The following is a 13,860-nucleotide window of genomic DNA, read 5'->3' on the forward strand; positions in this document are numbered from 1 at the left end:
AGTTCATTGTTGTGCGTAATAATCCAAGTAAACTGTCATTGTCGTCGGTGGAGTGCTATAACGAATACTTTGTTGAGTGAAGATCCAATTGTTGACGAGAGCGTTTAAGGTGAATTGTAGAAAGGAATTATTGTTGTGACGAATAAATTACATTGTTGTAACTAATAAAAATTCACACTGGTGTCAGAATCGGGACATTATCGACAATGGAGAACCTACAGCAGATCCTGCAAGCCATCGCGGAATGAAAGCAGAAATGAAAGACGACATGAACGACATGAACAAGCATATCAGTGAGGTCAAGAACGATATAAGTGAAGTGAAAGGCGACATAAGCGGAGTGAAAGATGACGTCACTTCGCAAATTGAAAGCGTTTCGGCCCACGTAGATGGAATTGTCGCCATCGTGAAAGACGAACTCAAAGCCGATCTTGACAACCTAAACAAGAATTTTACAACTATAAACGAGACAGTAACCGAATTGAGACAGGAGGTAGACCATTTCGATGGCAAAATCCGTGATCTCGAGCGTCGTCAAGAGCAGACAACCGAGTTGCTGGACAAGACGAGTGAGATGATGGATAAACACGCTGAGGAAAACAAGCACATTCTCGCGTTGGTGGATCGCCAGGCTAGAGAACAGAAACAGATAGTTGCCGAGGAGGTTCGACGTGCCATGCAAGAAGCGGCCACAGAGTTGAGGACTCCATATAGTGCCCCTGCGGAACCATCGGCTGCAGCCAGACATTACAACGTCAAGACGCCGAAGTTCGATGGTACGACGTCTTGGGCGATATTCCGTCGCCAGTTCGAGGCCATCGCAGAGCACAATGGGTGGACGCCAGCAGAGAAAACTACTCAGCTGCTGGCCGCGCTTCAGGGACAGGCGTCGGAGATTCTTCACAGCGTTCCAGAAGATGGGACAGCCGCTGAGATATTGACGGCCTTGGAGGGACGTTATGGTGACCATCAACTTGCTGCAGCATTCAGGACCCAACTGAAAACGAGGGTCCAACAGTCAGGCGAGTCCCTGCAAGAATTCGCGATGGCGGTGGAACAACTGGCCCATAAGGCGCTCAGGGGCCTACCTAATGACTTCATCGCTGGAGAGGCGGCCTACACCTTCGGCAGCGGAGTTCGAGACCCGGAAATAAAACAACAGCTACTCTTAGCAGAGCATCGCACCATCAACGCAGCTCTGGCGGCGGCCCTCAGGATGGAGGCAGCCAAGTTGACTGCGAACGTCTCGGCATCGCACCGGATTAGGAGCGTCGCGGCGGCCGACGTCGAGGAACGTCAACCGAAATCACGCGAGCGACGAAGACGAGGAGTGCCCACCTGCTGGTCCTGCGGCGAGCCTGGACACCTGAGGAGGGACTGTGACCGATCTGGTCACAAACAGGAAAACTAAAAGGGGCCGATGCGATGAGGGGCACGTCGCCGCCGTCATCACCATCCCCTCGGCTGATCTTGAAGACGGTTAACAGAAGATGCGACGATGGGCTGATTGCTGACGGATGGATAAGAGGCCGCCCATGCAGAGTACTGGTAGACACCGGGGCGTCGCTCACTATCGCCAGACCGGAAGTCGTGCGTGGACTACCTGGGAGGACGCCGCTGCGCCGGTATGAGCTACGTACTGCCTCAGGCGAGAACCTGCCCATCCAAAAGGAGGTTTTCCTGGATCTGACATTGGGAAAGAGGAGACTGGAGATGTGGGTGTTCGTCGCCAACATCACTGAAGACGTCATCCTGGGACTCGACGCCATGCGGATTTTCGATGCAACGGTGGACGTCCGGCGCCGTATCCTGCGTTTTGGTCAGGATGAAGTGTTCCTGAGGGACGTCGAAGACCAACCCATGGCCAGCAGACTCACCCTGGAGAATCATGTGACAATTCCGGCAGGCTGCGAGATGGTGGTGACGGCAAGACTGGACGGACAGCCGAAGAGAAACCTGCTCCTCGATTCGCAAACAACTCCGATAGATGGGGTTTATGTGGCCAGATCCCTACTCCCGAATCAGAAGGTGGTACCGGTGAGGGTCCTGAATGTCACCAATCGGGACAAGGAGGTGCCTAGTGGAACTGTACTAGGTAACGTCGAGCCGGTGGTGTCTGTGACGTCGCTGGCAGAAAACGAGGAGTGTCACCGACCACGTCCAGATCTAGACCCATCACTGAAAGAGCTGGCTCGAGAATTGCCGGCAAATTTAAGCAAAAGAGAAAGAAGACAAGTCCACGATCTACTGACAGAATTTCAGGACGTGTTCAGTCTGTCTGAAAACGACTACGGGAGAACGGAGAAAGTTCAGCACCGCATTGACACCGGAAATGCTCGCCCAATCAGACAACCTCCTCGACGCGTCCCTCTAGCTAAACAGAGGGAGATTGACAGCCAACTGGAGGGCATGAAAGCAAGAGGGGTCATCGAGGAATCCGACAGCCCTTGGTCATCACCTGTAGTGCTGGTGAAGAAGAAGAATGGGGACCTGCGTTTCTGCGTGGACTACAGAAGACTGAATGACGTCACCAGGAAAGACTGCTTTCCCCTCCCACGAATTGACGACACCTTGGACACCCTGGCCGGAGCAGAGTGGTTCTCGACGTTGGATCTCAAGTCAGGATACTGGCAGGTGGCGCTACATCCTGAGGACAAGGAGAAAACGGCATTCTCTACAGGCCAGGGACTATGGCAGTTCACCGTTATGCCGTTCGGCCTCTGCAACGCCCCGGCTACATTCCAGAGACTAATGGAGTCCGTAATGAGAGGCCTGACATACGACACCTGTTTGCTGTACCTTGATGACGTCATCGTGGTGGGCAAGACTTTCGGCGAACAGCTGATGAACCTGAGGAAAGTGTTCGAGAGACTGCGACAAGCCAGACTGAAGTTGAACCCGAAGAAATGTCATCTATTCCAGAAGAAGGTCAACTACTTGGGACACGTAGTAGGGACCAACGGAGTGGCCACGGACCCGGAGAAGCTACAAGCCGTCAGAGGATGGCCGAGACCGAGGGACAAGCAGGAGCTGCGCCGCTTTCTCGGCCTCTGCACTTATTACAGAAGGTTCGTAGCTGGGTACGCCAACATCGCTAAGCCTCTAACCCAGCTGACCGAGGAGAAACGACAATTCCAGTGGACAGACGAGGCGGAGTCATCCTTCCAGTCGCTGAAAGGGGCGCTCTGCACTGCTCCTGTACTGGGATATCCCATCCCTGGAAGGAAGTTCACGCTCGACACGGACGCTAGCAACGTAGGCATCGGCGGAGTACTCTCTCAGGAACAGGACGGGCAAGAGAGGGTGATTGCCTACTTCAGCCGAACACTATCCAAGGCTGAGAGAAACTACTGTGTGACGCGTAGAGAACTTCTTGCCATTGTGGAAGCCCTGAAGCACTTCCACAAATATTTGTATGGCCAGGAATTCCATCTGAGGACAGACCATTCTGCACTCACCTGGCTATTGGGCTTCAAGAATCTGGAGGGGCAGACCGCCCGTTGGGTTCAACGTCTGCAGGAGTACAACTTCACCTCTGAACACCGACAAGGGAAGAAACATTCCAACGCTGATGCCCTGTCACGACGTCCGTGCCCGGATGGCTGCAAACACTGCCTGAAAGTAGAAGAGCGGGATGGCGCCCACGCAGTAAGAGCAATTGCCGCCCAGCCGAGCCCAGGATGGGATAACGCCGCCATAAGGAGGGAGCAGCTGGAGGACCCAAACATTGGACAGCTACTGCGTGATGTGGAGTCCGGCCAGAGACCAGTATGGGCCGATATCGCCAACCGTAGCACCACTTACAAGAGCTACTGGGCCCAGTGGGAATCCTTCACTGTCAAGGACGGTATCCTGAAGAGGATTTGGGAGTCGGCCGATGGAAGGACCCGCATAGAACAACTTGTCCTGCCCAGGAGCAAGGTGAAGGAAGTGCTGGAGGAGACTCATGCTGGAGTGACTGGAGGCCACCTGGGAGCCAACAGGACGCTGGACAAGTTAAGGCAGAGGTTCTATTGGTTGCATCAGAGGACCGACACGGAACAATGGTGCCGAAGATGCGACACCTGTGCAGCCAGTCGCGGACCAAGGACCCGCAGCAGGGGAGCCATGCAGCAGTACAACGTGGGAGCTCCTTTTGAGAGGATCGCCATCGACGTTGCTGGACCGTTCCCGGTCACGGATCGCGGGAACCGCTACCTGCTAGTCGCCATGGATTACTTCACAAAATGGCCAGAGGTGTACGCGATTCCCAACCAAGAGGCTTCGACGGTGGCCGACGCGCTGCTTGACAACTTCATCTGCCGATTCGGGGTGCCCCGGGAATTGCATAGCGATCAGGGGCGCAACTTCGAATCCAACCTGATGGGAGAATTGTTCGAGCGTCTGGGGGTGCATAAAACCAGGACCACTCCCCTCCACCCACAGTCCGATGGTATGGTGGAACGCTACATCAAAACCTTGGAAGAGCATCTGCGGAAGGTGGTGTCCAACCATCAACGAGACTGGGATGCCAGAGTCCCACTGTTCCTCTTGGCCTACAGAGCTTCGGTCCACGATACAACAGGGATGACACCGGCAAACATGGTCTTCGGGAGAGAGCTGCGCCTGCCCTGTGATCTGCTGTTTGGCACGCCACCCAGCGCCGACCAGCCAGCGACTGACTATGTGGCAGAACTCACCGAGAAGTTGAATGGAATTCACCAACTGGCCAGAGAGCACCTCAAGATGGCCAGCGACAGGATGAAGGTGCGCTACGACAGATTAGCCAACTCTGCAGGATTCCAGGAGGGCGACCTGGTGTGGCTGTATCGACCTACCAGGACCAAAGGGAAATCACCAAAGCTGCAGCGTGCCTGAGATGGACCATACCGCGTGGTGACCCGGATCAACGACGTGGTGTGCCGGATCCAGCGACAACCTCGAGGGTAGATGATGGTGGTGCATCTGGACCGATTAGCAGCCTACCAAGGGACTGCCCGGGACGAGCAGCCCTAAGGAGGGGGCAATGTGACAGCGACGTGAGAATCGAACTCACGACCAGCGTCCCGCAAGAAAGCAGATCGCACAGGCTCCACGGAACATTGGGTGACGTCGCGCGGTGGAGAGAAGAGAGAGGGTGTATTACGTCACGCGACGAGTCCGCGCGCGCAGCTGCTTACGGAGGGAAGGGGGAACGGACCTTCCCGGCCCTTCCAGAAATGTCGATGTAGAGATATTGAGATAATTCTCTACACACCTGTAGAAGGTTCTCGCAACTATGATTTTGCTATAAAAGAGCAGGCGCCAGCGAACTAGTCAGAGTTTTCAGTTATTCAGTCAGTGAGAAAGCCACAGCAAGCAAGCCAACCTGAGTTCGACTCGAGTGTGCGTCCGCATCTGCGTCAGCATCCGAAGGCCTGAGTTCGAGTGCAGTGGATCGCAGTTGGAGGGACCTGAGTTCGAGTGCAGTGGACCGCAGTTGGAGGGACCCGAGTTCGAAGTGCAGCGAACTGTCTCTGAAGGTCTGTGGTTCGAGATACTGTGAACTCGAGTGACTGAGATAGAAGAACTGTGAACTGAGAACTGGTAGTTCTGATTTGTAAATAGTGCTTTGTAAATATTAGTTAAGATTAACAGTTCATTGTTGTGCGTAATAATCCAAGTAAACTGTCATTGTCGTCGGTGGAGTGCTATAACGAATACTTTGTTGAGTGAAGATCCAATTGTTGACGAGAGCGTTTAAGGTGAATTGTAGAAAGGAATTATTGTTGTGACGAATAAATTACATTGTTGTAACTAATAAAAATTCACAGTATGGACTTTAGGTGTTGTCCAGGAGGGAAACAAACATATACATATGTACATAGAGAAAATTGTTTTTAATGATTATTCTTCATGAATTGATTAGTAGCACAGTCTATATATAGTCACGAAGCTATTTCGCATTGTCTGTAAAGGTGCGTACACACTTAGCGAACGAACAACGAACGAATGATGAAGCAAAACTTCGTTGTTCGTTCGCTGTTTGAAGCGACGTACAAATTGTCAGAAAACATTCACATTCGCTGATTGTCCGCTATAAAGGCAGACGAAAATATAATTATAGCAAGTGCAGGCCTGTTTCATAAACACAGTAATAATATTAAGTAATAGTATTACAGTCATGAAAACAATTTTATTAACCGACTAAATTCTGTTTCATAAACGTTTTGCACGAGTCATAAAATACGTACAGTAACCAGATGATTTGAGGTTAAGGCTGACAAACATAACCAAGTTGGTCTGCACTCTAGAGCTATTTATATTATTCTCTCTGTTAACAGTTGTTGAATGAAATAAGTTTTGAAGTACTATCTTTAATAACAACAACAGAGTAAGTCGTCATATGTGTGAAGGTTTGGGAGACAATTTATTTCAGATAAGATTGTAAATCACTGCAACTCGAAGTTATTGTTTCTGTTATTTGAGTCAGTTGATTTACGAGTAAAAGAAACAATATGATAAATCTAAAATATTGTGAACAGATATTTATCATTCCTAATTGTTCACGTCTCTGCTGTTGTAACGTTTGCAATTACAAAAACAGTGTATCAGTGACAGAAGCATGTGTGTGCGCTCGCATGTGTAAAACTTGCACCTCGTTATCTAAAGAAGTACCATATGAAAATGTTAAGCAGTGAAAACTTTTGATGACAATATTGTACCAGCCTTAAGGACAATGTTAACGACAGCGTTGGTGGACCCTGCAAAGCGTCTTATGTAAGATATTTTCAAGTTCCGTTATAATTCGGAATACTGCGCAAATACTTATTGGTGCAAGCGTAAATAAATACACATAAAAATTACTCTTTTACCAAAAAATAATAATAATAATAATAATAAGGAATGCAATAACGACATAAGTACTTACGCGGTGAAGTCGTTCCTAGAAAATATCGTGTTTGAGTTTGAAGGTGTGGATGTTGTAGAAGATTAATGTTATGACGAAATTAATAAAAATACTGAAATTGTCTTAATGGGTTTTTATTGCTGATTATGTTGTAAGTAGTATGTTCAAGAAGTTACCTGACTATACAAAATGCAAATATGTTCTAATTAGAGATTGTGATGTGGAATTGTAGATGCGGTACCTATAAATCTCGTAAGTTAATTTTAGTTTATGCCCTCAATAGGGGTGGTTTAAAGTAGTCCATATATTTTGTAATAGATCTACTTGTTGATATATGTCTGCAAAAGATTTTGGCTCACCAAGATCTTCACAATGTTAATTTGTGAAGAGTAACTTATATAGATTCAGGTTGTCACAAGTATACATTGAAAAAACATTTCAATAGGTACAGAAAATATTAATATTACTGTATTTTGTGATGTAAATGTCCCATAGGCATATATTTCTGAATAATTATTATAATTTAAAAATTACGAGAAAGGAGGGAAAAAACGTTAAGTTCAATAATTCAAATAACATAAAATAATGTAACATATACAGTAATTACTTTCTAACAGTTCTATACTGTAATTGAATTTAAGTTAGATTTCACCCTTTCCAATTGTTCCTCTTTTACAATTAGATCAGATAGTTTTCAATTTCAGCCTGGTCCATCTACATTGGCGCCTATGACAGTTTTTAAGTATTTGTAAGTATGGAGAGGGACTTTGTTAATAATTCATTTTGTCTCTGATGCTTTTTAAAATGGGGAAAAGACGTGAAAATAACTTGAAGAAACAGAGTTTTTTGCGAGAAGTTCTCGAATTGAAAGGTCAACTATTTCATTATATTCGTAACTTTCTTGCATAAGGTTGTAGGATATTCGTTGTCTAAAATTTCTTGGACATCGGACAAACACTCCTTCTTAATCACTATTTGAGTCAGAATTGTCCATTTCAAATGTTTTCACGGTTTTATCTTCAAAATCTAACCCTACATTGGCATTTACTTTTTACAAATTATTAAACTATTACTTAAAATACAGTCATGGAACTAACATTAATATTATTAATAAATTTAATTACCTTTGCTGCTTTATGAAACAGTTTAGTAATATTGTTATTTATTTTAGTAATAATACGAGGGTTTTATAGTAATAAATAATATTATTAACTATTACTTCTATGAAACAGAACAGTAATAATATTACTTAATGTTATTACTTTTTCAGTAATGGTATTAAATTATTTCTTTTATGAAATAGGCCCCAGGGGAAAGTTTCAGTACACAGTCTAGCTCTGACAGCCGTCGCAGTAGGACGTGTCCAGCAGCGCGTTGGGTCTGAGTAGGCAAGCAGCTAACATTGAGTGGTTGTTTATTTCTGTGTGTGTTCATATACGCATAATAAGTTAACATGGCAACAAAAGTTATTCGGCAGCATACAATCAAAGCAACATTTAACAAGGATCAGCAACGTCCGAGTGCTATGGAAATTCATCAATGGATAGCAGACGAGTTAAATGTACAAGAAGACGACCTACAAACAATTCAACTTGTAAGTAAACAACATGCTGTTTATTTGAAATTTAAAACGTCTACAGTGTATGAGAATTACCTGCAACGTTACGAAGGGTCATCAACCTTAACCTTACAGAGTGGAGACAGAGTTGACGTTACGCTTTCCCCAGCGGAAGAAGAAAGTACTGTCGTAAGAGTGTTAAATATCCCCCCCGAGGTGCCCAATGAACGATTACATAACGTTTTCCAAAATTATGGGAAAGTAAAACAAATAGATAGTGAAAAATGGTCGTCGCGATATCGATTTCATGTAGATACCGGAATAAGGCTAGTTAATATAGTCATTGACAAACCGATCCCATCCACCATTGTAGTAGCTACATACGAGGCGTATGTGACGTATCCAGGCCAGGAACAATCATGCTTCATCTGTGGCGGATTATCCCATCTGCGGAATACATGTCCTAACAGAAACTTAAAAGCGAAAGTCACTGTTGCCCCTAGAACTGTCTTCACTATGAGTGATTTGTTTAAAAATGCCGAATCGACGTCGAGATCAACAGTTGCACTCAGAAGTCATTCTAGTCAACAAAAGGAGAGTGACGCTTCCGATAACCTTAATGGGAATGATGACGTCATATCACGTCCATCGGACATTATGGAGACGGAACACCAAATTGACAAACACAAGCAGTCTAGAGGGGACGGAGTTAATGGGTCAACGACTGAACAACATCGGGAACATAGTACTCGTGACCATGAAGAGGCAGAGCAAAATCCGGGGACGACACCTCTTCCGGTGAATTCTGAAACTGATTCTGCAGATGAAATTGAGGGAACCCGTGTAGATTCCGATCAACAAAAGTCAGGAGACGGCGCGCGTCTTCAATCTGAGCTGACTTCTGTGTGCGATAACAAACGTAAGACATCAAGTAACACGTCAACTGTTAAGAATGACTTACAAGGCGGTAGTACATCATCTTCATTGGAGAAGCAATCTAGTACACATATACCTACACAACTTGAAGCGGAGCAGACATGGAATGAGATGATGGACGCAGACGACACCAGCCACAGGTCAACTTCTGCTACTCAACACAAGGACATAGCCGCGCAGAAGACAAGCAAAGGAGGCAACAGAGCGGGTAGGTTACACCCATATAAGCATGAAGGCAGCAAGTTGGGGTTTCCTCCTCTGCGAGTAACAGATTAATATCTTTCACTTGTTATTATATTGACATACCTAAGATAAATGCTTATTCAGTTTGACACATTTAATCATGTCTTATTTCAATCCATTCTGGTTTAAGAAAGCTCACTCCTTTGGATTATTAAACATATTTTTCCTTTCTTTAATCCCTTTCTATATTTATTTCTGGTTCGTGACGGATGTCATTAATATTCTTACCTTAAATGTCAATAATATCTCCTCTCCCCGTAAAATTAAGTTATTATCACAGTGTTTTCGCAATATGGACATCCAGATTGGCTTACTGCAGGAGGTCGGGACTTCGGACCTTCACAGCATATTTGGTTATAATATAGAATCCAACGTTCTACCCGATGAGAGAGGAACAGCTGTAGTGATTCAAGATCACATTCCATATACAGACGTAATTAAACTTCCCGATGGAAGGGGAATAGCACTCCGAGTAGATAATATCCATATTGTGAATGTGTATGCCCCCTCAGGCTCTCAGAAACGACGTGAACGTCAGAAGTTTTTTACGACTGATATAACACCGCTTTTAGCACGTAAAAATGAACAATTAGTATTAGGAGGAGATTTTAACTGTGTATTGCACGCCTCCGACACTTCCGGAGAATATCATCCTTGCCCGGAACTCCAAAATATAATCGATGGTCTAAAACTATTGGATTCATGGAAATTACAGACACGCCGAAATTCTCTTTACACATATAAAAGTCATAATTGCGCTTCAAGGTTAGATAGAATATATATGACACAGAACCTGAAGTCCAATCTTCGAGGTACAGACATATGCTCGGTCGCTTTCTCTGATCATTGTGGTTATGTAATAACCCTACTAATTTCACGTCTACCCACTCCATTTGGCAGAGGAATATGGAAGCTTAACACAAGCATATTGAAGGAAGAGGATTTCAAAGAGGATTTGGAACACAAGTGGAGAATATATCAACGCCAGAAGTCGAGGTATCCAAATATTTTAGAATGGTGGGTCAATACGAAACAAAAATTAGGAAAATGGATGAAATACTATAGCATTCTTCGACAACAGGAAATAAAAGGACAAGAAGAATATTTGTATGGATTACTGAGGGACATATATGCTTCGTCTTCAACAGAACCTCGATTAACCACTTTACTGAAAAATGTTAAAGCAAGTATCCTCAAAATTCAACATGATCGAGATAGAGGTACACAAATACGAGCCCGGTCCAACAGTATGTCAGGGGAGTCAACTTCCATGTATGATGTCATTCGAGAGAAGAAGAGGGGGAAAAGAAAATATATTAACATGATTACTACTGCTGATGGAGTAATACACACAGCACAGCCATCAATACGTTCTGTTTTGTACGAGTATTACAAGAATCTATATACCGAACCAGTTGCTGCGCCAAGTATCAATATACAAGCCAGTCAGAATAACCCGCCATCAGCTACACTCACAACGCCTTTAACAACACAAAATATATTGGCAGCTATTAAAGCTAGTCCATTGAATAAGGCACCAGGAGCGGATGGAATTCCAGTCGAGTTCTACATTGCGTTTTGGAGTATAATCGAGAGGGAAATGGTAGAAATAATGAACGCCCTTATGACATCTCCTGTTATTCCCAGTGATATTTGTTTGGGAATAATGGTACTTATACCCAAGATTGCTAGCCCGAAGACAGCTCTAGACTACCGTCCCATTACTCTCCTGAACAGCGATTACAAGATATTTATGAGGTGTATGAAGACACGTTTGAGTACAATTTTTCCACATATAATAGGACCTCATCAGCAATGTTTAGTGGCTGGCCGAAATATTCTCAATGCCACATGTGCAATTCGTGATAGCATCAGTGTCGCAAAACAAAATAAACAAAGTCATATGCTTATTTCCCTTGATTTTGACCATGCATTTGATAGAGTACGTCATAATTATCTACTACAACGAACGATGGAGTTAAACATAGACCCAGCTTTTATAACTTGCCTACGCAATATAATGGCTGTTAGTAATTCAAAACTGTTAGTAAGCGGACATCTTACACAAGCCTTCCCTGTGGAAAGATCAGTGCGGCAAGGTTGCCCTCTGTCTATGCATCTCTTTGCTCTCACTTTGGATCCTCTGTTACAGAAGATTTCTTGTATTTACCCTATGAATACAGACACTATTATTCGAGCTTATGCCGATGATGTCACTATAGTTGCAGTTGATGCTACCACATTGCCAAGAATGTATCAATGTATACAACAGTATAGTCGAGAAACGGGAGCTCAATTAAATGAAAAGAAAACGAAGGCTATGTACATCGGAAAAGAAGACAAGATTCCACTTCCTAGTTGGCTCAGCATTCACTCGTCCATTAAAATCCTAGCCGTCACTTTCTTCAACGATCTGAGTCAAACAATACGATATAACTGGAATTCGGTCACTAATGCTGTTCGTCACGTCTTGTCTGCACAAAAATTTCGATTCGCTGACTTGGTGAAGAGAGCGCAATATATCAATACATATGCTTTGTCTAAAGCTTGGTATATGGCGCAAATTTTACCCATTCCAAGTCTAATTGGTAAGAAATTGCGTTCTGCTACAGGGTGGTTTTTGTGGAACCGACAGATCTTGCGAGTACCAAGAGATCAGTTAACCCTGGCAAAATCTCAAGGAGGCTTAGGAGTTTTTGACCCTTACACTAAAGCACTCAGTCTACCGGAATCTTCTTCACGTCCAAGGACAGGGAGATGACTTCTCCTTCACATTCTTCTCTAAATGGGTCTCCATAACCAAGTTAGAGAATCCACCGGATTTACGAGGTCTGCCAAGTCATGCACCACAAATACGCACTTTCAAACAGGAAATCAGTTACATACCACAAAATATCCTAAATTCTGTCACGGCCAAACATATTTATAAGTATATGAATAGAAGTTTGCCAGCTCCTAAAATTGTGTGCCGTTTTCCTGTGTATAATTGGAAACGGATCTGGAAGAATATACGAAACAGTGTTTTGACCTTTAAACAGCAAGACCTATGGTTTCGAGTGGTCAATGATATTTTTCCAACTAACAGTAAATTATACCATATCAGATTAGCCCGGACATCACTCTGCCCCTATTGTCAAGAAGAGGACAATCTTCAACATCGCTTTCTTGAGTGCCCGAGGAGTAAACAATATTGGGAAACTACAATTCAGGATATTAGTGACATTGCGCATGTCCCTGTAACATACATAGATTTAAACTTTATACTCAAGCCAAGTTTTTATTATAAACCCAAAACAACACAGGCAGCTATTGTGAAGCGATTAGCACTTTGTATGGAAACAATATTGGATTAAAATGTTAAAGTAATGTCCACACATTTATATGGAAATAATGTAATAAAAATATCAATTCATAAAATTGTAGTATGTAGGAAAGGTTTCATTTTCTTTATCAGTGCAATAATTGTTGTTTGACTGATAATATGATCACTTAATATATTTTGGGGGTATAATATTGTTATTATTGTTATGATTATTATAATTATTTCTTATTTTTAACAAGTACTTAAGATTCTTTAACTTTTTGAGACTTATTTTTTGTACTTAATTGTGTGATAACTAATAACATTAAGCAGAGGAATTGAAATACTTTTGAACTGAACGTTAAAGTAATGCATATACTCTTAAAATGTCACAATGTTCTTTTTGTATGTAGGAGTATAATAATTCTATCATGTGTACAGAAATATTTGCTTTTGTTAAACTAGGAAAATCTCACTCAGATTATTCAACATTGATATGGGACCATTATTTTATTAAGTATTGTCTGTTTGAAATGTTTTGTTATTGCTATAGTTGTATATAATTTTGTGTTGCAATAAAAAAAAAAAGTACACGGATACCTCACTGACAATAATTATCTTAAAATACTAAAAAGTGAGATTTGTCTGTGTTTGTCGTATGCGCATCATGCTTACGAAAAGACACTTTTCAGTGCCAATAATTTATTTTGTGTGCACAATGTTGGAACTTTGTTATTTCTGGGCGTGAATTTGTCCAAAAGGAACGACATATGTTTATACGCGAACCAAGTTGACTCGTACACTTCATCACTCCCCATTTCATATCTTTTTGTGGACTTCTGTCTTTCCCTCGGGAATGATGTCAAGTAGGGATTCAATTTTCTTTTTGACTTCTGCTCCCTACAATAAAAAAAAAACATATATCTACTGAAAATAAATAAACAAAAATAATTT

The sequence above is a fragment of the Periplaneta americana genome, chromosome 7 (assembly GCF_040183065.1).
Source record: "Periplaneta americana isolate PAMFEO1 chromosome 7, P.americana_PAMFEO1_priV1, whole genome shotgun sequence".
NCBI classification, from domain to species: Eukaryota; Metazoa; Arthropoda; class Insecta; order Blattodea; family Blattidae; genus Periplaneta; species Periplaneta americana.